Genomic DNA, 26,380 nt, shown 5'->3' with positions numbered 1-26,380 from the left:
TCGAAATGGTTTGCACGAATCAGGAAATAGCTGCTTCGTCTCCTCTTGCCCCTAGTGGTTATGAGGACCTGGAGGTCTTTCTGAGTGTTCCTTTCTCAAATAACCTCTGTGAATGAACTCTGTTATCTGATCAAATTGAGATGGAATAAATTACTTTCACAGCAGTTGGCACAATGAAGCATGTACTGAATTAACTGTTGGAAGCAAGCCAAAAGATTGACAGTGGCTGTGCCCTAAATGAAAGTATTCTTGTATCTATTTGGGTATGAAAATTGCCAACATTTCCTGGAGGGGTGACCTGCAGTTAGCAGGTGAAATGGAAATCTTATACTTTCCCAGTGCAATTCAGAACATCAATTGGAGTTCAAACCATCTTCAACACAGTGTGACTTTGGATAGAAAAGGGGCCCGAAATTGGTCGATATCGATGGTTCGCCCATTTCTCGGCAGTATGCCGGCGGTATGTCATTTTATACCGCCGGCATCCCGCCAAGACTGAAGAAGGCAAAATTGGTAAAAGAATTTCCACCATTATGTCAGCGGTATGTCAGCGGTCTGTATCGGACCGTATGCATCTTAATGGTCGATCAAGATTGACACTCTGTTCGATGGGCAGTGCTGCATGAAACTGCGCATGCGCAAATTTTTTTTTTTCCGTTTTTTTTCACAAGCGTTTTACCCACGATTTCGGGGGTCAGGGGTCACCCATGCATGCACAGTGAATTGAGGAGAAGAGAGAGAGAGTGAGAAGGAGCAGCAGTTGAAGGCCAATGAGTTTGAAAACAGATAGCTCAGTGGAAATAATTGGCAGCAACTAATAATTATTCAGTTTCGATACAAGAACAGATATTTAAGAAGGGAAAATTAATATCCAGAAAAAAATTTGCTAATGTTAAAGATAAGATCCAAGAGCAGGGATATCAAGAAGGAGGGGAGGTTGAGGGCACCTGCCTTCAATGAAGCGTTGTTACCTGCCCTTCTGGAGCACAACACAGAGAGGTACTCCAACCTCCCACTTTAGTGGCAAAAACACGAAGGCAGAATATTATCTGAATGGCGGCAGATTAGGAAAAGGGGAGGTGCAACGAGACCTGGGAGTCATGGTACATCAGTCATTGAAAGTTGGCATGCAGGTACAGCAGGCGGTGAAGAAGGCAAATGATATGTTGGCCTTCATAGCTAGGGGATTTGAGTATAGGAGCAGGGAGGTCTTACTGCAGTTGTACAGGGCCTTAGTGAGGCCTCACCTGGAACATTGTTTAGTTTTGATCTCCTAATGTGAGGAAGGATGTTCTTGCTATTGAGGGAGTGCAGTGAAAGTTCACCAGGTTGATTCCCGGGATGGCAGGACTGACATATGAGGAGAGACTGCATCGACTGGGCCTGTATTCACTGGAGTTTAGAAGGATCAGAGGGGATCTCATAGAAACATATAAAATTCTGATGGGACTGGACAGGTTAGATGCAGGAAGAATATTCCCAATGTTGGGGAAATCCAGAACCAGGGGTCACAATCTAAGGATAAGGGGTAAGCCATTTAGGACCGAGATGAGGAGAAACTTCTTCACTCAGAGAGTTGTTAACCTATGGAATTCTCCACCGCAGAGAGTTGTTGATGCCAGTTCATTGGATATATTCAAGAGGGAGTTGGATATGGCTCTTACGGTTAAAGGGATCAAGGGGTATGGAGAGAAAGCAGGAAAGGGGTACTGAGGTGAATGATCGGCCATGATCTTATTGAATGGTGGTGCAGGTTCGAAGGGCCGAATGGCCTACTCCTGCACCTATTTTCTATGTTTCTATGTTTCTATGACCTCACCAAGGGTGGTCGAGGAAAGCCCCTCCCAAAGGAGTACAACCGAATTTGGGACGAGATCAGGGAGGCTGTATCCTCGAAAAGTACGATTGTACGCATTGGGGAAGGGTGCCATAAGAGGTGGAACAACCTGATGAAGTTTGCAAGAGTAAGTAATGATTTTATTTATGCCGCTCCCCCCCCTCCCCCGCCATGTGTTATGTAGCATGTAAACGTAGGTTCAGTGTCACACGGATGATGTTATTTACCTTAAGGTTACGGTGATGTATTTGTGCTTTTCAAGCAATGACAAGAGGAGCAACGCAGTGCTTTTTAATGTGGGTGTGTGTCTGTGCCATGTTAAATGGATTGAAGATTTATACTTTGATTTATTTTCCTTTCTGCAGAGAAAGTCATCTGAAATAGCAGCCGATCAGCATCGCACGGCGGGTGGGGGTGGAGGGTGGTGAAGGGGGGCGGCCACACAACCCTGGAGTCATTTACAGATATCGAGATCCGTGCCCTGTCCCTGGTTGGGGATAGCAACTGTGCCACCACCGGCACTGGAGCTGACCCACTCACACAGGATGGTAAATTGAATAAAATGCAGTCTGTGTTGCGGTCCTATCATGTCATGTAATCTAACTGTAACTGTAATGTTGGCCTGATGTAAAGTAATGTAAGTTTATTGCGCTATAATGTTGTCCTCATGTGATGTACTGGAATGTTGGGGGCATGTAACGCAATGCATATATGTATTGTCTGTCTACAATATGTAATGCAGTACTTCAGGTGTGGTGGACATTTAAGTAAGACTGCGATAATTCACTGTACTATGTTCTCATGTAACCCTGACCCCTTCCCTGCTGCCAAACTTTAAAAAATGTTCTCTTGTAATTCCAGACTCCGATGATTCAGATCACAATGACACCGACGGCAGACCCACTGCCTCCACCTCTGGCGTCACCCAGCCCTCTTCTGACAAGGAAGAGGAAGAGGAAGAAGAACAGGAAGAGCCGCTGATCCAGCAGACAGTGGAGGTGGAGCTGGTGGTGGAGATGGAGGAGGATACACCAGCTCTATGTGGGATAGTGGAACATCCTCCACCACCACAGGGTCTATATTCAGGGGATTCCCCAATGGGTCCTCTGATTCTGCCGGACCAAGCCGTACGCAGCAAGACACCCCCAGTGTTGCAGGGCCTTTGCCGCACTGATGGTGGTTGGTGCAGAAAAGGTCAGTTGCTGTAGGCGTGTAGCAGGATATGGTGCATCTGTCACAGGCCAGCGTCGACATAGGTCGAGAACTGCTCAAGGCCATGACTATGATAGCCACTAACATAGCGGCTCTATCAGAGCGGCATTCAGAGGAATGGTTTCGTATGATCACCGCGATGGAGTGAACCGCCGATGCCGTCAAAGCCATGTGGCAATTGACAGGATCGGGACATGGCGTGGAACCCCCACGTGCCAAAGTAGTCAGGTCAACAGCACCTGAGGGTGGGGAGCTGACATCATCTTCCAGCCCTGAAGCCTCGCCTTCCACATCACGAGCTTCTCATGAGGCCCCAGTTATTGCGCCTGCAATGTCACACTTCCCCCCCGCAACGCCAAGAACGGCACTTGGGGTGCGGTGCTGGACGCCGACTTTGTATATACCTGGGGAGGTCCATGCCCATGGGCACTGGGAAAGGGATGGGTGGCAGTAAGAAAGGGGGGAATAGTTCCAAGGGTGGTGTACCCCGCGGCCACGGAAGGGGCAGAGGACGTGGTCGGGGAAAGTAAAGGGTTTGTTATTAAAGTTATAAAATTTTTGTTAAAGTTGGGATTAAAGTTTTGTTAACATTTTTATTAAAGTTGTAACAGTTGTTAATTTTTACAAAGTTTTGAAATTGTTGTACATTTTTTACATTTTTAATAAACTTTTGAATTGAACCACTCTTGTACAGTGTCAAACTTTAGGGGTAACACAGTCATGAGGGTCCCAAAACGCAGCTCCCTGCATTCAAGCAAAGCGTTCATTTATGAGCTGCTGACATAACAATTTTGCAGCGGCATACACTCCGCGTACCCTCCAGTGTGGTGTTGGGGGTGGTGCCATGGGTTCATCTGCAAGCTCCTTGTCATCCTCCTGCCCCTCATTGTCCACTTCTTCCTCCTCTGTCTCCTGCACTCTCTCCTCAGGTGGTCCCGCAGTCCCCTGTGGAAATTCCTGTCCCCGCATGATTGCTAAATTATGTTACATGCAGCACACCACTGTGAACTGAGCAACCTGCTCAGGGTAATATTGCAACCTGCCTCTCGGGTGGTCCAAGCACCGAAAGCACTGCTTCAGCATTCCAATTGTCCTTTTAATGTTACGGGTGACTATATGACTTTTATTGTATTGTTGCTCAGGTTCTGTGTGAGGGTTTCGCAGTGGGGTCATGAGCCAAGTAGCGAGGCCATATCATTTGTCACCCAGCATCCAGCATTTACTTTGTGGCTCAGACTTCAACAGGTCAGACACAGTGCTCTCCCACAAGATTTGCTCATCATGGATGCTCCCTGGACAGTTGGCATTCACTGCCATTATCCGTTGTGTATGGTCGCATACCAGCTGCACGTTAAGGGAGTGGAACCCCTTATGGTTTCGGTACACCTCCGCCTCCTGTAATGTTGCTCACAGGGCGATATGGGTACAGTCAATAGCACCCTTCACCTTGGGGAAGCCGGCAATGCGGCAAATCCCAAAGCCCTGTCACTCTGAGCCTCCCTCATCATTAGGAAGTTTATAAATTCCGTCTGGCTTGCATACAGTGCCTCGGTTACCTCTCGAATGCACCGATGAGTAGCGTACTGAGAAATAGCGCATATGTCCCTAGTTGATGATTAACAAGACCCACATGCATCAAAGGAAAGTACCACAGTCACCTTCATCTCGACAGAGAGTGCAGTAATAGTGATACTGGGCTGCAGGTCTGCCTTAATGAGCTGGAAAATCTCAGTGATGACCTCTTTTCAGAAGCGCAGCCTTTGGACACACTGTCAATCAGTCAGGTCCAAGTATGAAGCTTCTCCCTGAAGATCCTTTGCTGGGTAAGGCCTCCTCCTCCTCATCATCATTCTGCGACCTCTTCCATGAGCCTTATAACTCTGCTCAATAAACTCCCTCACATCTAGTTCTTCCATTAGACAGGTTGTCATCGATACAGCTTGAGATAACACAGGCCCCATTCTTTTTAAATCTCCACAATATTGTTCGATCAAAAAAATATTCGTAAAATGCCTTTCTATCTTAATAATTTACTCATAATAGTAAATACACCTATTCAATTCAAAATTGCTCTCTAAAATCACTTTTCACCTCAGAGATACAGAGCTGCTGCTTTAGCTGACAGTTCCCAGTTTCCAAAATGGCGGCTCCGTGCACTCCGCCCATTCCCGACCACTTACCTTTGCGTAAAACCACCTTTTCCAGGACGGTATGCAGCTCTGGTGGTATGTCGGCGGTATGCGATGAAAATCGCACTTTTTGGGCAGTCTGCGGGCAGCCCTGCACGGTGGACGGTGTGCTTACCGCTCGGTGGTATGTCAATGATGAATATTCTGCCGAGCGGTATGTCAGCAGTATGTAGCTGTTTCCTGACCAAAATCGCCCTTTTGGGCAGATCGCCGGCGGTCCGCGGGTGGTGTGCGGCGTTGTGTCAACCAATTTCGGCCCCAAGAGACCTTACAGGGACTGAAAGATGGTGATGGCGCTGTGGGTGGGGAAGCTTCAAGAAGCCAAATTCTTGCAACAAGAAATGGAGCTGAATGAAGGGAATCGTCACAACTCCACTTCCAGTGTCAGCTGTGGTTCAGTTAGTAGCATTCTTGCTTCTGACTCACGAGGTTGTGGGTTTAACTCCAGGGACCTGAGCATAAATATCTAGGCTGAGAGTTCAGTGCAGTATTGAGGGAGTGCTGCACTGTTGGATGTGCCATCTTTTGGATGAGGTGTTAATTGGAGGTCCTGTACGTAAAAGATCCCATGACACTATTATGAAGAAAGGCAGGTTAGTTATCCCTGGTGTCCTGGCCAATATTTATCCTTCAATCAACACAACAAATACAGATTATCTGGTTATTATTACATTGCTGTTTGTGGGAGCTTGTTGTGTGCAAATTGGCTGTTACGTTTCCTACATTACAACAATGACTGCACTTCAAACGTGCTTCATTGGCTGTAAAGCGCTTTGGGACATCCGGAGGTTGTGAACGGTACTATATAAATGCTTGTTCAAAAGAAATAAAGGGGACACAGCTGCAAATTCTGTTCTAAAGGGATTTCTTTATGCCTAGTAAGTTAAGAATTATCACCTGGTTCAGGGAGTTCCAGAGCACTGCTAAGCAAAGCTTGTCGGAAGATTTACAGTAATTAGAGTTAGCAGTTTTAAGTGCTTCGGAATGGTGTATCTAATTTACAGCAAGGTACAGCAAATGGAGGCTGAGCAGAGAGTCCTCACAAGCTCAACTGAATTATGCTGTGTTAGCTTTGTGCAGGTATCAACTGAGGCTGGTGCAGCAGAATATTTGCAGGCATAGTTGCTGATGTGTGCTCCCTACATTTGTGAACACCACATTAATTATCATGTGAACTATCCTGCACCGGAACACCCCACACCCCGCGACTGAAGTTCCTAAAGCACTGTTGGTTGTGTTACCTGAGAGAATTCTCTGCAGCATCTATCTTCACGCTGACATTTTCTGAGCCAAAAGGCAAGTGGGAAAGTTGGTCACTGGAGCTCAAGGTTGCACTGCCTGGTTGTGCACACAGAAAGCAAAAAAACTGTTTCAGTCCAGAGCTACCCAGATGGCACGCTCCTCAATCCCTATGTAATTTAAAGAGAAATAATAAAATTTATTCATAAAATTGTGCTTTAACTGTAGGATGTACAACCAACCAATGTCTAAGAGCGTATTCAGTTGATACTGATACGTGGAGGCCCCGACCTGCGTGAGAAAACCAGCGGCAGGTCGGGGCCATAAAAGGAGCGGAGGTGCGGCGCCTGGGAGCAGCGAGGAGGCATACCACTTCAGGAAGCAACACGAACTGCGACGGCAGTGAAGAGTGACATCATCGAGGTCCAGGTTGGTAATTGGAGCGTGGGCAGACACAGCAGAAGCGGCAAGATCGGGGCAAAGAAGTGGCGAGAGACTGTGGAAGGATGTGACTGGGGTCCAGGAGAAGAGTGAGTTCGGGGCCAGGTTCCATGGGGCAGCACGGGCCAGCCCACATTGCAATATGTGTGCGCACTAGGTCCATGCAGCAGAGCAGGTCTCCAGTCGCCTTGGATAACCCTTGCCACTGGACCAAGACCGAGCTCTATCAAACCCATGTGGTGGCTGGTGTGCAACGGTCACCAAACATTAAAAAAATCCATGCACAGGCATCTTCCACCCTTCAGGATGCACTTCAGGATCTGGAATATTAGGTCTTTTATTGAAACACCTGTGAACTCATCCTTTTTTTGCTTGGAAGCAAGTCATCCTCGTTTCAAGGGACTGCCTATGATGATGATAGCATCAGCATGGAGCAGACTGGCTTTGCACTAATATTGCAGTTATAGTATAAATGCAATCTGAATTTGACCTTGGGACCTGACATACTCAGTGAGATCCCCTGAAGGTTGTAGTCTCACTCCATTTAGCTTTAAAAATACTTACCACTCAATAAGATTAACATTGGCATGAAGTGGTTTCAACTTAGCAAAAATGTTAAACGTATGGGGCCCGAAATTGGTCAATGCATAAGGTCCGCCCATTTCTCAGTGGTATGCCGGCGGTGCGTCGTTTCAAACCATTGGCATACCGCCGAGACCGAAGAGGACAAAATTGGTAGATTTTTTTCGGCGTTATGTCAGCATAAGACAGTGGTCTGCAGCGGGCTCTATGTAACCTATTGTCGATCCAGATCGACTTTCTCTTCGATGGATGGTGCGGCACTGAACTGCGGATGGGCAAATTTTTTCGTTTCCATTTTTTTACAGAAGCGTTTTACTCGCGATTTCGGAGGTCAGGGGTCACCCGGGCATGCGCAGTGAGTTGAAGAGGAGGGAGAGAGAGTTAGAAGGAGCAGCAAGCTAGTTGGTGGGCAGTTACTTTAAAAACACATTGCAGAGTTAAAAAATATTCATAACAACTAATAATTCTACAGTTTGAAGAATAAGAAGATATATTTTACAAAGCAAAAATCATAACCACAGAAATATTATGCAAATGTTAAAAAAAAAAATCCAAGCGTAGGAACATCGAAAAGGACAGAAGGTTGAGGGTGCCCGCCTTCGACGAGACGGAGTTACCTGCCCTTCTCGAGAATATCACAGAGAGGTATTCCGAGCTAACGAAGGGTGGTCATGGAAAGCCCCCCCGCCCCCAAAGGAGTACAACAGGATATGGGACGAGATCGGGGAAGCTGTGTCCTTCACAAGTACCATGCTACGCACCGGGGAAAGGTGCAGTAAGAGGTGGAAAGAACTGCTGAGGGTCACAAGGGTAAGGAATTACTTTATTTATGCAGCCACCATGTGCCATGTACCATGTAAATGTAGGTTTCGTGTCACACGGATAATTTTATTTATCTTAAGATTATGGCGATGTATTCGTGCTTTCAGGCAATGACAAGAGGATCAAAGCAGTGTTTTTTCTGTGTGTGTGTCTGGGTGTATGTGTGTGTGTGTGTGTGATCCTGTTTGTGTGCAATACATGCGGCAATTGACGGGATCGGGACATGGTGCAGAACCCCCCCGTGCCATAGTAGTCAGGTCGACAGTACCTGAGGGTGGGGAGCTGACATCATCTTCCTGCCCTGAAGCCATGCCTTCCGGATCACGAGCTTCTCCTGAGGCCGCATTTATTGCGCCTGCAATGTCTGAGCCCCAATGACAGCAACAGCACTTGGGGTGCGGTGCTGCATGCAGGCTTGGTACCAGCACGGGGATGTCCGGGCTCAGGGGCAGTGAGAAAGGGAATGGCGGGAGTAAGAAAGGGAGGAATAGTCCCAAGGGTGGTGTAGCATGCAATCGAGGATGGGAACGAGGTCGTGGTTGAGGACAGTAAAGGGTCTTTTGTTATACTTGTTTATTGAATAATTGAAGTTTGATTTGTAAAAGTTTATTAAAGTTGTAAAAGTTTTGTTAAAGTTGTTATTAAAGTTGTTAATGGTGTTACAGTTATTTTATAGTTATAAGTTTTGCAAAGTTTTAAAATTATTGTATATTTTTTGACATTTTTACATAAACGTTTGAATTGAATTTAAACACTCTTGTACAGTGTCAAACTTTTGGGGTAACAGTCATCAGGGTCCCAAAACACAGCTCTCCACATTCAAGCAAAGCATTCATTTATAAACCTTCTCACATCTGGTCCCTCCATTAGACAGGTAGTCAACAATACAGGCTGAGATAGTACAGGCCCCATTCTTTTTAAATCTCCACAAAATTTTTCAATGTACAAAATATAACTAAAATGCCTTCTATCTTAAGAAGTTACTCAGTACCAAGAAAAATACCTTTTCCACTCTAAATCACACTGTAACATCACTGTTCACCTCTGAAATACAGATTTGCTGCTTTAGCTGACAGTTCCCAATTTCCAAAATGGCGGCTCTGTGCACTCCGCCCATTCCTGGCCACTTACCGTCGCGCAAAACCACCTTTTCCAGGATGGTATGCAGCTCCGGTGTTATGTCGGCGGTATGCAATGAAAATTGTACTTTTGGGTGGTCTGCTGGCGGTCCTGCATGGCGGACAATGTGCATATCGCTCGGCGGTATGTCAATGATGACTATTCCGCCGAGCGGTATGTCGGCAGTATGTAGCTGCTTTTTGATCAAAATCGCATTTTTGGGCGGTCCGCGGGCGGTAGTGGGCAGTATGTCAACCAATTTCGGGCCAATGGAGTGTGAAAGAAAACTAAACGCAGTCTCTAGGTGCTTGGACATGTCCTACAATAAAAATTGATTTAAACAATATTAATTCAAGAAAAAGATTAAAACAAGGTTAAATGGTCTGATGAAGCTGCTGACATAAGAATGCATTCTAACTGTTCACCTATTACATTCAGCACTAGTTCCATTGTGTCAATACCAAATAACGGCATCTCTCACCACTTATTCATATCACTCTCCACCCACATTCTCCTTCCACGCCCCCCAACCCTACCGCCTTCTGTGTCTGCCACTGGAAAAAACTCTCTCCCAACTCTCCTACAACTGCACTTATCAACTCACAACTGTCTGGCCTATGGCCCTCCGTCCACCATGACATCTCAGCTTGTCCATGAGACCCACTTCCTGCTCCCTTGATCCTATTCCCACCAAATTGCTGACCAACCAACTTCCTTTTCTGGCTCCCATGTTATCTGACATTGTTAATGGATTGCTCTCCTCAGGTACTGTCCCCCTCTCCCTCAAATCTGCCGTCACCACCCCTATCCTCAAAAAACCAAACCTCAATCCCTCCGTCCTTTCAAAAGGCCCATCTCCAACCTCCCTTTCCTCTCTAAGGTCTTTGAATGTGTTGTCGCCTCCCAAATCCATGCCCATCTTTTCCGCAATTTGATGTTTGAATCCCTCCAATACAGTTTCCGCACCTGCCACAGTACTGAAGAGACTCTCATCAAAGTCACAAATTACATCCTTTGTGATTGTGACAAAGGCATACTATCCCTCCTCGTCCTTCTTAACTTGTCTGCAGTTGACCACTCTATACCTCTCCGCTGTCGTCCAGCTGGGTGGGACTGCACTCACCTGGTTTCATTCTTATCTATCCAAGCATAGCCAGAGAATCACCTGCAACAGCTTCTCTTCCCACTCCCACATCGTTATCTCTGGTGTCCCCCAAGGATCTACCCTTGGGCCCCCTCCTACTTCTCATCTACATGTTGCCCCTTGGCGACATCATCCGAAAGCACAGCGTCAGTTTCCACATGTACGCTGATGGCACCCAGCTCTACCTCACTACCACTCCTTTTGACCCCTCCACGGTCTCTAAGATGTCAGGTTGCTTGTCTGACATCCAGTTCTGGATGAGCAGAAATGTTCTACAGTTGAATATTGGAAAGACCAAAGCCATTGCTTTCAGCCCCCACCACAATCTCTATTCCCTAGACACTGACTCCATCCCTCTCACCAACTTTTGTCTGAGGCTGAACCAGACTGTCGCAACTTTGGTGTTATATTTAACTCTGAAATGAGTTTTCAACCACATATCTGCAGCATAACTAAGACCACCTATTTCCACCTCCGTAACATCGCCCGTCTCCATCCTTGTCTCAGCTCATCCGTTGTTGAAGCCCTCATCCATGCCTTTGTTATGTCTAGACTTCACTATTCCAATACACTCCTGGTTGCCCTCCCACATTCTACCCGAGGTAAACTAGAGATGATCCAAAACTCGGCTGCTCGTGTTCTAACGCCCACCAAGTCCCGCTCACCTATCACCCCTGTGCTCGCTGACCTTTACTGGTTTCCGGTTAAGCAACGCCTCGATTTCAAAATTCTCATCCTTATTTTCAAATCCTTCAATGGCCTCACATCTCCCTATCGCAATAATCTCCTCCAGCCCCACAACCCCCCGCGATGTCTGCGCTCCTTTAATTCTGCCCTCCTGAACATCCCTGATTATAATCGCTCAACAATTGTGGCCGTGCCTTCTATTGCCTAGGCCCCAAGCTCTGGAACTCCCTGCCTAACCTCTCTGCCTCTCTACCTCTCTTTCCTCCTTTAAGACCTTTCTTAAAACATACCTCTCGCCTGCGCTAATTTCTACTAATGCGGCTCGGTGTCAAATGTTTAGCGCATAACACTCCTGTGAAGCGCCTTGGGACGTTTCACTATATTAAATGCGCGATATGTTGTTGTAGTCGTCCAAATAAACCTGAACATCTGAACTGTAACAGCCAGCCTGTTGATGGTGTTTGAGGGGAGGAAAAACCTGCTTGTGACTTACCGATGACATCTTTCAACCATTATTATACTCCTCTTCTCCATTTAATAGCTGAAAGGTAAAGAGCTCATATTTCAAACTTAACTACTTAAGTCCAACAGCAATTTCTCATTTTTGTTGCGCAGCCCTTGTAATGTCTCTGTGCCAAAGGGAAAAAAATAACTTGGAGGAAGCAAGTAGCAATATATTTTTAAGTAGCTGTAGCTCCTTTGGAAATGCAATGGCTTTGGATTTGCTCATTATTGCTTGACGACATTAGCATTGTCGATGAAAGGTTTGCTATGCCAAAATGTGAAGGGAATTATGTTTGATGTACATGCTCCACCTAATTAAATTGAATGGAATCACTTTTTAAGGAATTGAACAATTTCCATCTCTATATTAGTTGATTGAAGCTGCGTTGGAAACTTCGGATCCTTTCCAAGCTATTTGTTATGCAACAATCTTAATCAGCATTTGTGATGTTAAACAAACAGGTTTACTCAATTTGATTGAGCAACAAATGTGCTTCAATGCACTTTAGGTGCATTTGTTGTATTCTTCCAGACAACAGAATGCGAAGATCTTGTCTCTTAAGCAATCAAAATTTGGCATTTACTGACAAGTGCACTGTACTTAAGACAACAACGTGGAAGGTAATTGTTTTCACCAGCTAGGTGGTAATCTGACTGAGGGGATTGCCCAAAAAAGGGGCAGTTAAGTGTCTGGAGTGTCCCCCAGATCGGGGGGCACTTGATCTAATGTTTATTTTGTTCCCCCCCCAAAAGAGTTGAGGGGATTGCCCATCCTTTATAGAACCCACCTGATATTCATTTCACTGATTTCAGTGGTATGAAAATTGGATGGGTTTTATGAAGGACAGGCTATTCACTCTGTCAGATTGCCGCCTAGATAGTGAAGACTAAAACTATACTGGCCAACTGTTGAATGAAGTTTATGTTTCTATTAAGGGGATCAAGGGGTGTGGAGAGGAAACAGGAAAGGGGTACTGAAGGAATGATCAGCCATGATCTTATTGAATGGTGGTGGAGGCTCGAAGGGCAGAATGGCCTACTCCTGCACCTATTTTCTATGTTTCTGTGTTTCTATGACAGTGATGAACATACATCTTGCCTGGATTCATCTACGCTCCCCTGCTCAAGGAGTTGTGGTGGTAAGCAGCATGAAGCACAAGTCGTTTAAGATAATTGCCAAAAAAGGCAGTGTGGAGATGGGACTTTTTAAATCCGTGAGTTGTTATGAGCTGGAATGCACTGCATCAAAGGGCGGTGGAAGCAGATTCAACAGCAACTTTCAAACGACAAGTGGATATCTACTTAAAAAGGAAACATTTGCAGGGCTAAGGCGAAAGAGCATGGGAGTGGGATTAATTGGATAGCCCTTTCAAAGAGCTGCCACAAGCACAATGGACAAAATGGTCTCCTCCTAGTGCTGCATGATTCTATGATGTCAAGTGACATCACAAGTGAAGCATAAACCATGACAATAGTTTGTTATATCCAAGTGATAAATCTCAGAACTAAATCGTGTTCGTTATTGATGCAAAATCATCTTGCGTTTTGAACTCCTCCACCAGCAGTTGTGTACAGAAGACTGGAGGGCCTCCTCACTTTATCTTTTAAGTGGAGCCCAATGATGAAACTGTCAAATGAAACATCTTGAACAAAATCTCAAGATCGAAAAATGCTTTCGAATTAAATTACTGAATTAATATTTAGCATGCATGCATATTTATAAACCACAAATCTGTTAATAATTATGTAGATGGATAAATATTATTGTCCAGTTTTTCAATAAAGCAGTTCATTCCAATCTGTAGTTTCCTGGAATGAAAATATGGCTTTTTCCATTAACTGGTCATGCTGGCGGACAATTCTGTGAAACAAATGTGTGTTTCATCCCATCTACATATTTTCAAGTACTCCTCAAACTTCTCAAAATTAAGTAACAATTCAGTGCCACATGTCAGAGGAGAGGATATATTTCTCATTTATGTAAACAGGAATCTATTGAAATACAATTCAATTAAAAATTGATTGTAACGTTTAGGGGCCGAAATTCAGGTGCTCACTGCTGGAACTCCTGGTACGGTAAGTAGATCCATCTTCAGGGCTTTGACATTTTTTCAAAGTCTTAGAGGAAATGGATCATAATGGGGGCGGGCTGCAGATTCAAAGCCAGGCCAACTGGCTGAAAATGGGTCGATTGGGGCCTCTGCCGCTGTCAATGAGCAGTGGAGTCGTGGTGATGTCACAGCACGTGTGCGTCATCACGCTCTCTCCCCTCTGTTGAAGGGGGAAGATTCGATCATTTTTTAACTTTGGCCACTGGGCCACCAGGGAGGGTTTTGGCTGGGCCAGTGGTCTGGTACCCAAGAGGGGGGCCCAGCCGAACCCGGGGTAATATTTTGCCGGCCGATCAGCAAGTAAGCCGGCAAAAATTTTTGCAATGTGGCCACGGCAGTGTGCCCTCCCCTTTAAGGGCCACCACGCTGCCGGGCCGCATTCAGTGTGGAGATGGTGCACCGGCAGAAAACTCGTCGGGGGCACCGCGCGGCGGGGGATCAACGGATAGAGTTGAATATGAATGGGTAATATTTTTATTGCTTTTTTACTGTTTTCATTGGCGGGATGGAGTCCAGGCCAAAAAATCCCCGACCTGAATTTAGGTTGGGTTGACCTGTTGACCCCAAAGTGGCAGCCATTCAATTTTTAGGAATTGCCGCTGCAAACAGCCATTAACGGATCTCTTTGAGACCCTGAATTTCAGCCCCTTAGTTTATCCATAAAGGTGATGCATGTTTCAGTTCACACTATCAGATCATTGGTGAGATCATTGGCAAAATAGAAATATCAACAAATAGTGGATCAAATCAGTTTTTCATTAAAACCGTTACTTCTGAGACATTTTCAACTCTGGGATTTAGTTTAACCAATCACTTTTCATTCGGATAGAAATAAAATGTCCTTATTTTTTTTTAGTATTTGATTTTAAAAGGGTTTCTCTCAGCAATCAGACATTGCAGGTAACTGTAGCTTTGTGAATGATCATAAAACTGTACTATGGTTATACAAGTGTAATAAAAGACTGGTCAAGGAGATACAGAGTAGGATACACCAATCCAAGGACCAATGTTCCCTGTTAGCTGCGCTTTGTTCTGCACGAACTGTTTCTTTTAATGCACGGTCCCTTTAAATTTCTGCGCATGAGCAGTATTAAAAATGTAAAAGCCGGTGAGCAGCTTGCGGGGGATTTTAAGATTACTGCACGGTCGCGTATGCACATGCACCTTAGCTGGAACATTGACTAAGACTGAACCTTACAGTACACGAGAAATTATGACTTCATGTTCTGAGCCAGCTTTTCATTTTTTTTTGCAATTCATTTATCAGTTGACAACTTTTAAGAACTTGGCGAGAGCAATATCTATTGGTAATCTGGTACAAGCTGCTGGATGACTCACAGTCTCACTTTCATGCCTCACATCAAGGAGAACTGCGAGTGCAGATCGTGATCGATCAATATTCATCTACTTCTTGTGACATGCACAACAATATTGATGGAATGTTTACAGTGGAAGTCAGACTATCATCACTTACTCAAATGTTCTGGAGATGACTGCTTACATATCCAGCCAATTCCTTATGTTGTGATGACGTCACCAGGGAAGCGTGACAGAAATGGAAGACAATGGACTTACTTAACAGGACAAACAAAACTCTTAAAAAATGATTTAAATACAGAATTTATCTGATCCAAAGTCCTAACATTTATAATCAATGGATATTATTTCTGAGATTGGTAATAAATAAGTATCATTGAGTGTTTTTTTTTAAATGATGCAAGTCTAACGTTTTCTCTTAGAGGATTATTAGAGCGTGAAATGGTTTACATTTGCTATTGAGGCAGACGATAACATAAATAATATTTGATAAGAAATAATACAAATAGCGCCAGGGAAATGAAATTGGAGTACTTAGCTCCAGTTGAGAGACTCGGGGGCGGATTTTTCGCTCCTCTCCGCTTCGTTTTTCATCCTGGAGCGGCAGCAGTGAGGAGTTCTGGTCAGCGATCCTTGGGTCCAGTTTTGTGGTGGCGCGGAGCAGTACCGCCCGGAAGTGCAATGCCCCTGGTTGCAACACCAGTGCAAGTTTTGACTCTTGCCCGACTCGTACGCCCCGAAGCGTGCCCTGGAGTGAACGCCACTGAAATCAGACGGTCCAACAACACCGATAGCAAAGAGCTAAGTAATGGACTCCGAAGGTAAGTGTGATTCTTTTTTAAAATTTCTTTTGTGATTTGTGTTGTGGTGGCGTGGGCGATGTTTTGAGAATGCTTTTGTGACTTTTTTTTCTTCCCCCCGTCCCCCAAGGCATCTCATGGAGCACTCCCGGCCTGGCGCTTTAACTCGGGAGTTTCCAATACTAGCGCCCAAGGGAGATGTACAATGCTTCCTTTAGCGCTGCACTCCCTGACTCAGGGCCCAACTGTCCAATGTTACTTACTGAGACACAAACTGTTCCGGGGCGCAAACTTTACTGCCCCACTGCCATTACCGCCCTAAAACCATAAAGCCTAAAATCCAGCCCTTGAACTGGAATGGATTTGATGGGTAAATTGGTCTCCTGTGCTGCAATTTTTCTCATTTTAGAAGTCCAAGCTGTGTTAACTAATTTAAAACACATCAGTTCAAAGCTTTTGGTTAGTTATTTTCTACTTTTGTGTTGGACGGTTTCAGTCAGATCAAGCCTTAGCTCAGTGGTGGCACTCTCACTTGAATCTGATGGCTGTGGATTCAAACCCCACTCCTGAGTCTTGAACACATAATCTAGGCTGACACTTCAATGTCATACTGAGAGAATGCTGCAAGGTCAGAGGTGCCATTGTTTGAATGAGATGGTAAACTGAGGGTCTCTCTGCCCTCTCAGCTGGATGCAAAAGATCCCATGACATCTTTTGAAGAAGAGCAGGGAGTTCTCTTGGTGCCTCGCCAACATTTATTTCTCAACCATTTCTCAGCCAAAAACAAATTATCTGGTCATTTATCTTGTTTGCTGCTGCGTTGGATAGGTTAGGTGATTGGGCAAATGCATGGCAAATGAAGTATAATGTGGATAAATGTGAGGTTATCCACTTTGGTGGTAAAAACAGAGAGACAGACTATTATCTGAATGGTGACAGATTAGGAAAAGGGGAGGTGCAACGAGACCTGGGTGTCATGGTACATCAGTCATTGAAAGTTGGCATGCAGGTACAGCAGGCGGATAAGAAAGCAAATGGCATGTTGGCCTTCATAGCGAGGGGATTTGAGTACAGAGGCAGGGAGATGTTGCTACAGTTGTACAGGGCCTTAGTGAGGCCACACCTGGAGTATTATGTACAGTTTTGGTCTCCTAACCTGAGGAAGGACATTCTTGCTATTGAGGGAGTGCAGCGAAGGTTCACCAGACTGATTCCCGGGATGGCGGGACTGACCTATCAAGAAAGACTGGATCAACTGGGCTTGTATTCACTGGAGTTCAGAAGAATGAGAGGGGACCTCATAGAAACGTTTAAAATTCTGACGGGTTTAGACAGGTTAGATGCAGGAAGAACGTTCCCAATGTTGGGGAAGTCCAGAACCAGGGGACACAGTCTAAGGATAAGGGGTAAGCCATTTAGGACCGAGATGAGGAGAAACCTTTTCACCCAGAGAGTGGTGAACCTGTGGAATTCTCTACCACAGAAAGTTGTTGAGGCCAATTCACTAAATATATTCAAAAAGGAGTTAGATGAAGTCCTTACTACTAGGGGGATCAAGGGGTATGGTGAGAAAGCAGGAATGAGGTACTGAAGTTGCATGTTCAGCCATGAACTCATTGAATGGCGGTGCACGCTAGAAGGGCCGAATGGCCTACTCCTGCACCTATTTTCTATGTTTCTATGTTTCTATGTTTGCCTACATTACAACAGTAACTACATGTCAAAAGCAATTCATTGGCAGTGAAGCAATTTGGAACATCCTGAGGATGTAAAAGGCACTATGTAAATGAAAGTTCTTTCCTTCAGTCATTTTTCATCAACAAGCTGCCTTAATTCCTTTTTGCTTTTAACCAGTTCCATTCTTCTTCAATGTTGTTAATTAAAGAAATTAGAAGTGAGATTTGATGTTATGGTCAACAGAAGAATCTCCTGTGCCCCTGCAGCGCCAAGTGCGTGCCTTAAAGGCAACACATAAGAACATAAGAAACTGAAGCAGGAGTAGGCCATTTAACCCCTCGAGCCTGCTCCACCATTCAATACAATCATGGCTGATCTGATCTTGGCCTCAACTCCACTTTGGCAGTTGGAGTATAATGTTGGAAAATGTGAGATTATCCATTTTGGCAGAAAAAATAGAAAAGCAAATTATAATTTAAATGGAGAAAAATTGCAAAGTGCTGCAGTATAGAGGGACCTGGGGGGTCCTTGTGCATGAAACACAAAAAGTTAGTATGCAGGTACAGCAAGTAATCAGGAAGGCAAATGAAATGTTGGTGTTTATTGCAAAGGGGATAGAGTATAAAAGCAGAGAAGTCCTGCTACAACTGTACATGGTATTGGTGGGGCCACAACTAGAGTACTGCATACAGTTTTGGTCTCTGTATTTAAGGAATGATATACTTGCATTGGAGGCTGTTCAGAGAAGGTTCATGAGTTTGATTCCAAAGATGAGGAGGTTGACTTATGAAGATAGGTTGAGTAGGTTGGGTCTGCACTCATTGGAGTTCAGAAGAATGAGAGCTGATCTTATTGGAACTTATAACATAATGAGGGGGCTCGACAAGGTGGATGCAGGGAGGATATTTCCACTCATAGGGGAAACTAAAACTAGGGGACTTAGTCTCAGAATAAAGGGCCGCCTATTTAAAAGTGAGATGAGGAGGAATTTTTTCTCTGAGTGTTGTAAATCTATGGAATTCTCTGCCCCAGACAGCTGTGGAGGCTGGGTCATTGAATATATTTAAAGCGGAGATAGACAGATTTTTGAGCGATAATGGAGTAAAGAGTTAGGGGCAGCGGGCAGGGAAGCAGAGCTGAGTTCATGATCAGATCAGCCATGATCTTATTAAATGGCGGAGCAGGCTCGAGGGGGCCAAGTGGCCTAATCCTGCTCCTATTTCTTATGTTCTTATGTTAACCAATGAGGTATAAGGATTGAGAAACAGAGCAACAACGGAGAAGGAGGGTGAATTTGAGTTACTTAAGGTTAAGAGGTGGGAAAGATTGGATTAAGAGAGAGAGAAAAAGGAGACAGGAAGGATAAGTAAAATGACATTAGTTGCCCTGAGAAGATGGTGGATGGCCTTCTAGAACCATTGTAGTCTCTGTAGGCATCGGCTCCCGAAGGTTGTTGTACGTTATCTGGACATTGTGTTATAATATTTCTCACTGCAGGAAAAAAGCTGGAAACCTTTTGTGGGAGGGGCCCAGCTACTTTTCCATGTTCTTCTCGGAATCCACACCTGATAGGTGGGAGCGGTCTGGGAAGACAATGGTCAGGATAAGGCAACTCATCACAGATAATGGGCATGGAGGGTCCATTGTTAAGCAGTATGAATTCGTCAGAGTTAGATCAGATATGAACTGATCAGTGAGCAAGCCATTACCTGGATGAGATAACCCCGAGAGGCAGGAAACAAGAACGATAGAAAGTCAATAAGCCCCAGACCAGTTGGAAGCGAAACCCCATACCAGCTATCAGTGGAATACCCAGAAGACACACAAACAGGAAGTCTCGAAACAAGGACAAACTTTATTCGGCCTGAAAGGGCAAACAGTAGTGGGGTATAAAAGGGGCTGTGTGGCCACAGCTCTCTCTTGCTCTTGCTTGCTCGACAAGAACCGAGCAGTTCATGTGGGACGGAGAGAAGAAACCAGAATAGACACGTTTTCACCAGGAGAAGCAGCGAATAACTCAACGAATCGGTGAGCATCATCCCTGCCCATGCATCTTTAAGATCACAGCCTCTCTGTGAGAAGGTGTCGTGTGTTCTCCCAACCAAGCCTTAGAAGGGTTTTAGTGGGGAGGTTTTTCTGCAAGGACCATAAGGGTACGCCCAGCCGGTCGGTTCAGATTTGGGGGTACACTGTGGATCCGAGCAGAGGGTTTAGACATTGGGTACTTCACGATAGGGGCAGTTTAGACACGCCAGGATATTGGATTGTATTACATCGTCACTGTGTTTACTTGTAGTTTTGCTGTGTTGAGGTAGCTTTAATAAAGCATGGCCTGTTGAGACTAAAGTATTTGTCCATGACTCATTCAGTCCAGTAATCACTCCCAGGTCTAGAGCTATTGTAACGTGGGGGTTCGTCAAAAACACCCAAGCGAAACCATTTACATCCCTGTGATGATGGCGTCCCCTGATGGTTTAGGTAGGAAATTCTTTTTAAAAAATTTGTTCCTGGGATGTAGGCATCGCTGGCAAGGCCAGCATTTATTGCCCATCCTACTTGCCCTTAAGAAGGTGGTGGTGAGCCACCTTCTTGAACCGCTGCAGTTCATGTGGTGATACTTCTTTGTAGTGATTTGGTACAACTCAGAGGACTGTTAAGAGTCAACCACATTGCTGTGGGTCTGGAGTCACATATAGGCCAGACTGAGTAAGGACAGTAGATTTCCATAGGACATTAGTGAACCAGATGGGTTTTTACAACAATGCAGTAATTTCATGGTCAGCATGACTGATATTGGCCATTTTATTCCAGATTTATTTAATTCACTGACTATAAATTTCCCAGCTGTTGGGATGGAATTTGAACTCGCATCTCTAGATTGTAAGTGCAGGCTTCTGGATTGCTAGTCCAGTAACATAACCACTATGCTACTATTCCAGGATATTGACCCAGTGCTGATGAAGGAATGACATCATGTGTCCGCCTAGGGCTGGTGGATTATCCTTACCTGGTCCTTACTATTGATTGCTATCCAGGACAGTTTAACCAGAGTAGCACCCATTTGTCTTTTATATTGAAGCTTTAAATGTGGTGCAGTTAACAGTTGCATTTCAATTCTCACCATTGTAAGCTGGTAAATGCTTCTCTACCTTTTTCAAATTAGCATTTTAAACCAGGACTGTTTCAGATGGGAGATTTTTAAATTTTAATTTAATTAATTGTTTCTGTCACCTAATATTTACAAAAGCCAGAATTTTTATTCTAAACTCTATTTTTAATTATAAAGTAATTTAGGGATTTGTAATAATTAAAAGATCATTTTTAAATACAAATGATAGATTTATTTCTTGAGAAATTGGGTAAACTGTGTAAAATCATTCTAATGGTTTGGAATTTGATGAAATATTAAAATTCTCCAGCGACGTAATCTTCCAATCATTTCCTAATTCCCTCAAATTAGATTTTCATATGTGCAGAAGCCTTAGAGTGGCTGATATATACATTCAATTTCAAACAACATTCAATTTGCCTGAATTAATGAAGTCACATCCATTTCTAAACAGTTCAGGTGCAGTTTAATTCAATTGTAAGTCACATTACTGTGCTCTCCCCAGCTATCCGTGTCACCCCTATGGGATGGCAACTGTGCCATTGGATGTAATGGCACCAGTTAAATAAAGAACTTGCGTTACAGCCAATTAAGTAGTTTTGAAGTTTAGTCACTGCTGTAATGTAGGAAATATGGAAACCATTTTGCGCACAGCAAGGTCCCACAAACAGCATCATCATCATTGCAATCCCATTGAGTCGAGGATGACTTGCTTCCATTCTAAAAGTGAGTTCTCAGGTGACTGAAGAGTCCAATGCGGGACCTAAAGTCTCAGTCATAGGTGGGGCAGACAATGGTTGAAGGAAAGGGTGGTTGGGGAGCCTGGGTTGACGCACGCTCCTTCCGCTGTCTACACTTGGTTTCTGCTTGTTCTCGGCGATGGGATTCGAGGTACTCAGCGCCCTCCCAGATGCTCTTCCTCCATTTTGGGCAATCGTGGGCTAGGGATTCCCAGGAGTCGATGGGGATGTTGCACTTTATCAAGGAGGGTTTGAGGGTGTCCTTGAAGCGTTTCCTCTGCCCACCTGGGGCTCCGTTGCCGTATCGAAGCTCCCGTAGAGTGTTTGCTCGTGTCGGGCATGCAGACAATGTGGCCTGCCCAATAGAGCTGATTGAGCGTGGTCAATGCTTCGATGCTGGGAATGTTGGCCTGAGCGAGAACACTGACGTTGGTGCATCTATCCTCCCAGTAGATTTGCAGGATCTTGCGGAGGCAGCGCTGGTGGTGCTTCTCCAGCATTTTGAGGTGCCTGCTGTATATAGTCCGTGTCTCTGAGCCATACAGGAGAGCGGATATCACTACTGCCCTGTAGACCATCAGCTTGGTGCCGGATTTGAGGTCCTCATCTTCAAACACTCTCTTCCTCAGGTGACCGAAGCAAAGTGATAATGACAAGATGCTTTGTTTCTGTGATGATTGTTGAGAGATAAATCTTGGCCAGGACACCGGGTGTTGTACAGGTGCCATAATTGGCCTCAGCCTCCAGAGAATGGAAATATTGACCAGTGTTTTTACTCCCCAGCACTCTCTGGCAACACCAGCTGAGGGCGCAAAGACGTGGATCTCAGGTGAGGAGAAGATTGGGTTCAGGTGTGATACCTTTGTACGTGGCTCCTGAAAGCTAATGCTGCTCCTGGCCCCTCCTAGTGAAAGATGACTGGAAGCTGAGTGAGAAACCCATTCAAATTTTTACAAAGGTTGCAGGAAAGTTCCTTCCAGTCTGAAATAAAAAACATTCACTCAGGAATTTGACACTTACCCAGCCCACACATTAGAAAAAGCAGAAAGCTGATTGCATCATAGAAACATAGAAACATAGAAAATAGGTGCAGGAGTAGGCCATTCGGCCCTTCTAGCCTGCACCGCCATTCAATGAGTTCATGGCTGAACATTCAACTTCAGTACCCCATTCCTGCTTTCTCGCCATACCCCTTGATCCCCCTAGTAGTAAGGACCTCATCTAACTCCTTTTTGAATATATTTAGTGAATTGGCCTCAACAACTTTCTGTGGTAGAGAATTCCACAGGTTCACCACTCTCTGGGTGAAGAAGTTCCTCCGCATCTCGGTCCTAAATGGCTTACCCCTTATCCTTAGACTGTGACCTCTGGTTCTGGACTTCCCCAACATTGGGAACATTCTTCCTGCATTTAACCTGTCTAACCCCGTCAGAATTTTAAATGTTTCTATGAGGTCCCCTCTCATTCTTCTGAACTCCAGTGAATACAAGCCCAGTTGATCCAGTCTTTCTTGATAGGTCAGTCCCGCCATCCCGGGAATCAGTCTGGTGAACCTTCGCTGCACTCCCTCAATAGCAAGAATGTCCTTCCTCAGGTTAGGAGACCAAAACTGTACACAATACTCCAGATGTGGCCTCACCAATGCCCTGTACAACTGTAGCAACACCTCCCTGCCCCTGTACTCAAATCCCCTTGCTATGAAGGCCAACATGCCATTTGCTTTCTTAACCGCCTGCTGCACCTGCATGCCAACCTTCAATGACTGATGTACCATGACACCCAGGTCTCTTTGCGCTTCCCCTTTTCCTAATCTGTCACCATTCAGATAATAGTCTGTCTCTCTGTTTTTACCACCAAAGTGGATAACCTCACATTTATCCACATTATACTTCATCTGCCATGCATTTGCCCACTCACCTAACCTATCCAAGTCGCTCTGCAGCCTCACAGCATCCTCCTCGCAGCTCACACTGCCACCCAACTTAGTGTCATCTGCAAATTTGGAGATACTACATTTAATCCCCTCATCTAAATCATTAATGTACAGTGTAAACAGCTGGGGCCCCAGCACAGAACCTTGCGGTACCCCACTAGTCACTGCCTGCCATTCTGAAAAGTACCCATTTACTCCTACTCTTTGCTTCCTGTCTGACAACCAGTTCTCAATCCATGTCAGTACACTACCCCCAATCCCATGTGCTCTAACTTTGCACATCAATCTCTTGTGTGGGACCTTGTCGAACGCCTTCTGAAAGTCCAAATATACCACATCAACTGGTTCTCCCTTATCCACTCTACTGGAAACATCCTCAAAAAATTCCAGAAGATTTGTCAAGCATGATTTCCCTTTCACAAATCCATGCTGACTTGGACCTATCATGTCACCTCTTTCCAAATGCACTGCTATGACATCCTTAATAATTGATTCCATCATTTTACCCACTACCGATGTCAGGCTGACCGGTCTATAATTCCCTGTTTTCTCTCTCCCTCCTTTTTAAAAAGTGGGGTTACATTGGCTACCCTCCACTCCATAGGAACTGATCCAGAGTCAATGGAATGTTGGAAAATGACTGTCAACGCATCCCTATTTCCAAGGCCACCTCCTTAAGTACTCTGGGATGCAGTCCATCAGGCCCTGGGGATTTATCGGCCTTCAATCCCATCAATTTCCCCAACACAATTTCCTGGCTAATAAGGATTTCCCTCAGTTCCTCCTCCTTACTAGACCCCCCGACCCCTTTTATAACCGGAAGGTTGTTCGTGTCCTCCTTCGTGAATACCGAACCAAAGTACTTGTTCAATTGGTCCGCCATTTCTTTGTTCCCCGTTATGACTTCCCCTGATTCTGACTGCAGGGGACCTACGTTTGTCTTTACTAACCTTTTTCTCTTTACATATCTATAGAAACTTTTGCAATCCGTCTTAATGTTCCCTGCAAGCTTCTTCTCATACTCCATTTTCCCTGCCCTAATCAAACCCTTTGTCCTCCTCTGCTGAGTTCTAAATTTCTCCCAGTCCCCAGGTTCGCTGCTATTTCTGGCCAATTTGTATACCACTTCCTTGGCTTTAATACTATCCCTGATTTCCCTTGATAGCCACGGTTGAGCCACCTTCCCTTTTTTATTTCTATGCCAGACAGGAATGTACAATTGTTGTAGTTCATCCATGCGGTCTCTAAATGTCTGCCATTGCCCATCCACAGTCAACCCCTTAAGTATCATTCACCAATCCATCCCAGCCAATTCACGCCTCATACCTTCAAAGTTAGCCTTCTTTAAGTTCTGGAGGTTGTTGAACTGTTGTCCACTTCCTTGGTAGTCCAGTGCACAAAAGGTCTAAGTTGCCTGAAGGTCCCAGTAGTATATGTGTTGAAGTAGTTTATATGTTCTAAGTGCTTGGTGGTCCAGGGTAACAAGGAAGCCTGTTATTTTCTCATGCACCAGCTTTTTAAATGTATTTCAGATTACCTGTCCTTCAGATGAGATGTTAAACTGAGGTTTTTTCTGGATGTTCAGATGGATGTTCAATATCCCATGGCACACAAATATCAACCAAAATTCATCCTCCACCTCAAAAAAGCACTTGGACTGGTTATTCAACTCATGGCTGATTGATGAAGCAAAATGACCGCCATGTTTGGCTACCTAATAGCAGTCACTGTACTTTAAAAGTAATTCATTGTGTGAATTGCTTTGATCTGCTTCAACGTGACAAGGTGCTGTGTAAATGCATATATTATTCATTTCTATTAATCCACATTTCTGCAACTGCAAGCAAAACCCAAACACGCTTTGAGATTCAAATGCCATCCTCACAAATTAATACATGATTCGGTTGAAGTGAATTTTGCAATACGACTGTCAGTGAAAGAAATTCGTAAATTGGAAAGTGTAAATGCTTTTGCTGATTTAATACAGATATTGTTAACAGATTCAGTGTCAGGATTATAAAATGGAAGCACTGCTTGCTCATTTGATGCCAAAATGTTCCTCCATTCTGACACGTGTGCTGCTGTAAAAAACTCCAAAATAACATCAAATGGAACCTGGACATCTGCCATTATGTCTTTATTAAAATGTCAGTTTGCAAGTTAGTGTAGCAATGCAAAGTCTGTAGCAGTGTCATATATTTTTCAATAATAGGTTTCTTCACTTCTTCAGTATTTAACATTTAAAAATCAGATTTCAAGTATTTGGACTACTAGATCCAGTTACTCAAAGACAATGGTCTCTCCTCCACTAGAACAGTGTTCCTCTTTGCTGCTTAAATATTTATGTATTCTTACCATGGGACTCGATCGTTGACATTGGAATTCATACCAGCCAGGTTACACCGCAGTTTCTGAATTCTGATTTTTACACTTGACGACAGCAACTGAATCTTAAGTTTGGAAAATGGGAAGTAGGTCTTGAAATGCCTTTGGACTTCCGCTCCCAGTTGCTCTTTTGAACAATATGACAGGTGTTAAATCCCTCTTCAATAAGGTTGCCACCTCTGATTGGACCCATTCCAAGAGGTTTCATCACGTAATATAATGTCTTTAAGGACTGAACTACTCGATACATATTTACTACTATGGAGTGAGTAGTGTGTGTGCAGTTTGCCGAAGGACCAGATAGCTTGCTGCGGACATGCAGATGGCTCTGGATCAGTTCCTATGGACTGGAGGGTAGCTAATGTAACACCACTTTTTAAAAAAGGAGAAGAGAGAAAACGGTTAATTATAGACCGGTTAGCCTGACATCAGTAGTGGGGAAAATGTTGGAATCAATTATTAAGGATGGAAAGCAATGACAGGATTGGACCAAGTCAGCATGGATTTATGAAAGGGAAATCATGCTTGACGA

General features: G+C 44.6%; 1 long non-coding RNA gene across 1 annotated transcript; it reads left to right on the top strand.

Moving 5' to 3' along the window:
* Positions 1-15,943: 15,943 nt before the first annotated feature.
* Positions 15,944-25,401, top strand: LOC139232931 (uncharacterized). The gene is made up of 3 exons (XR_011588114.1): positions 15,944-16,025; positions 22,314-22,359; positions 24,996-25,401. It is a non-coding gene; the product is annotated as an uncharacterized lncRNA (long non-coding RNA).
* The last annotated feature ends 979 nt before the right edge of the window (positions 25,402-26,380 follow it).

The sequence above is a fragment of the Pristiophorus japonicus genome, chromosome 20 (genome assembly GCF_044704955.1).
Source record: "Pristiophorus japonicus isolate sPriJap1 chromosome 20, sPriJap1.hap1, whole genome shotgun sequence".
NCBI classification, from domain to species: domain Eukaryota; kingdom Metazoa; phylum Chordata; class Chondrichthyes; family Pristiophoridae; genus Pristiophorus; species Pristiophorus japonicus.
The sequence above is the reverse complement of the archived record's forward strand: the minus strand, read 5'-3'. Positions and strand labels throughout refer to the sequence as shown.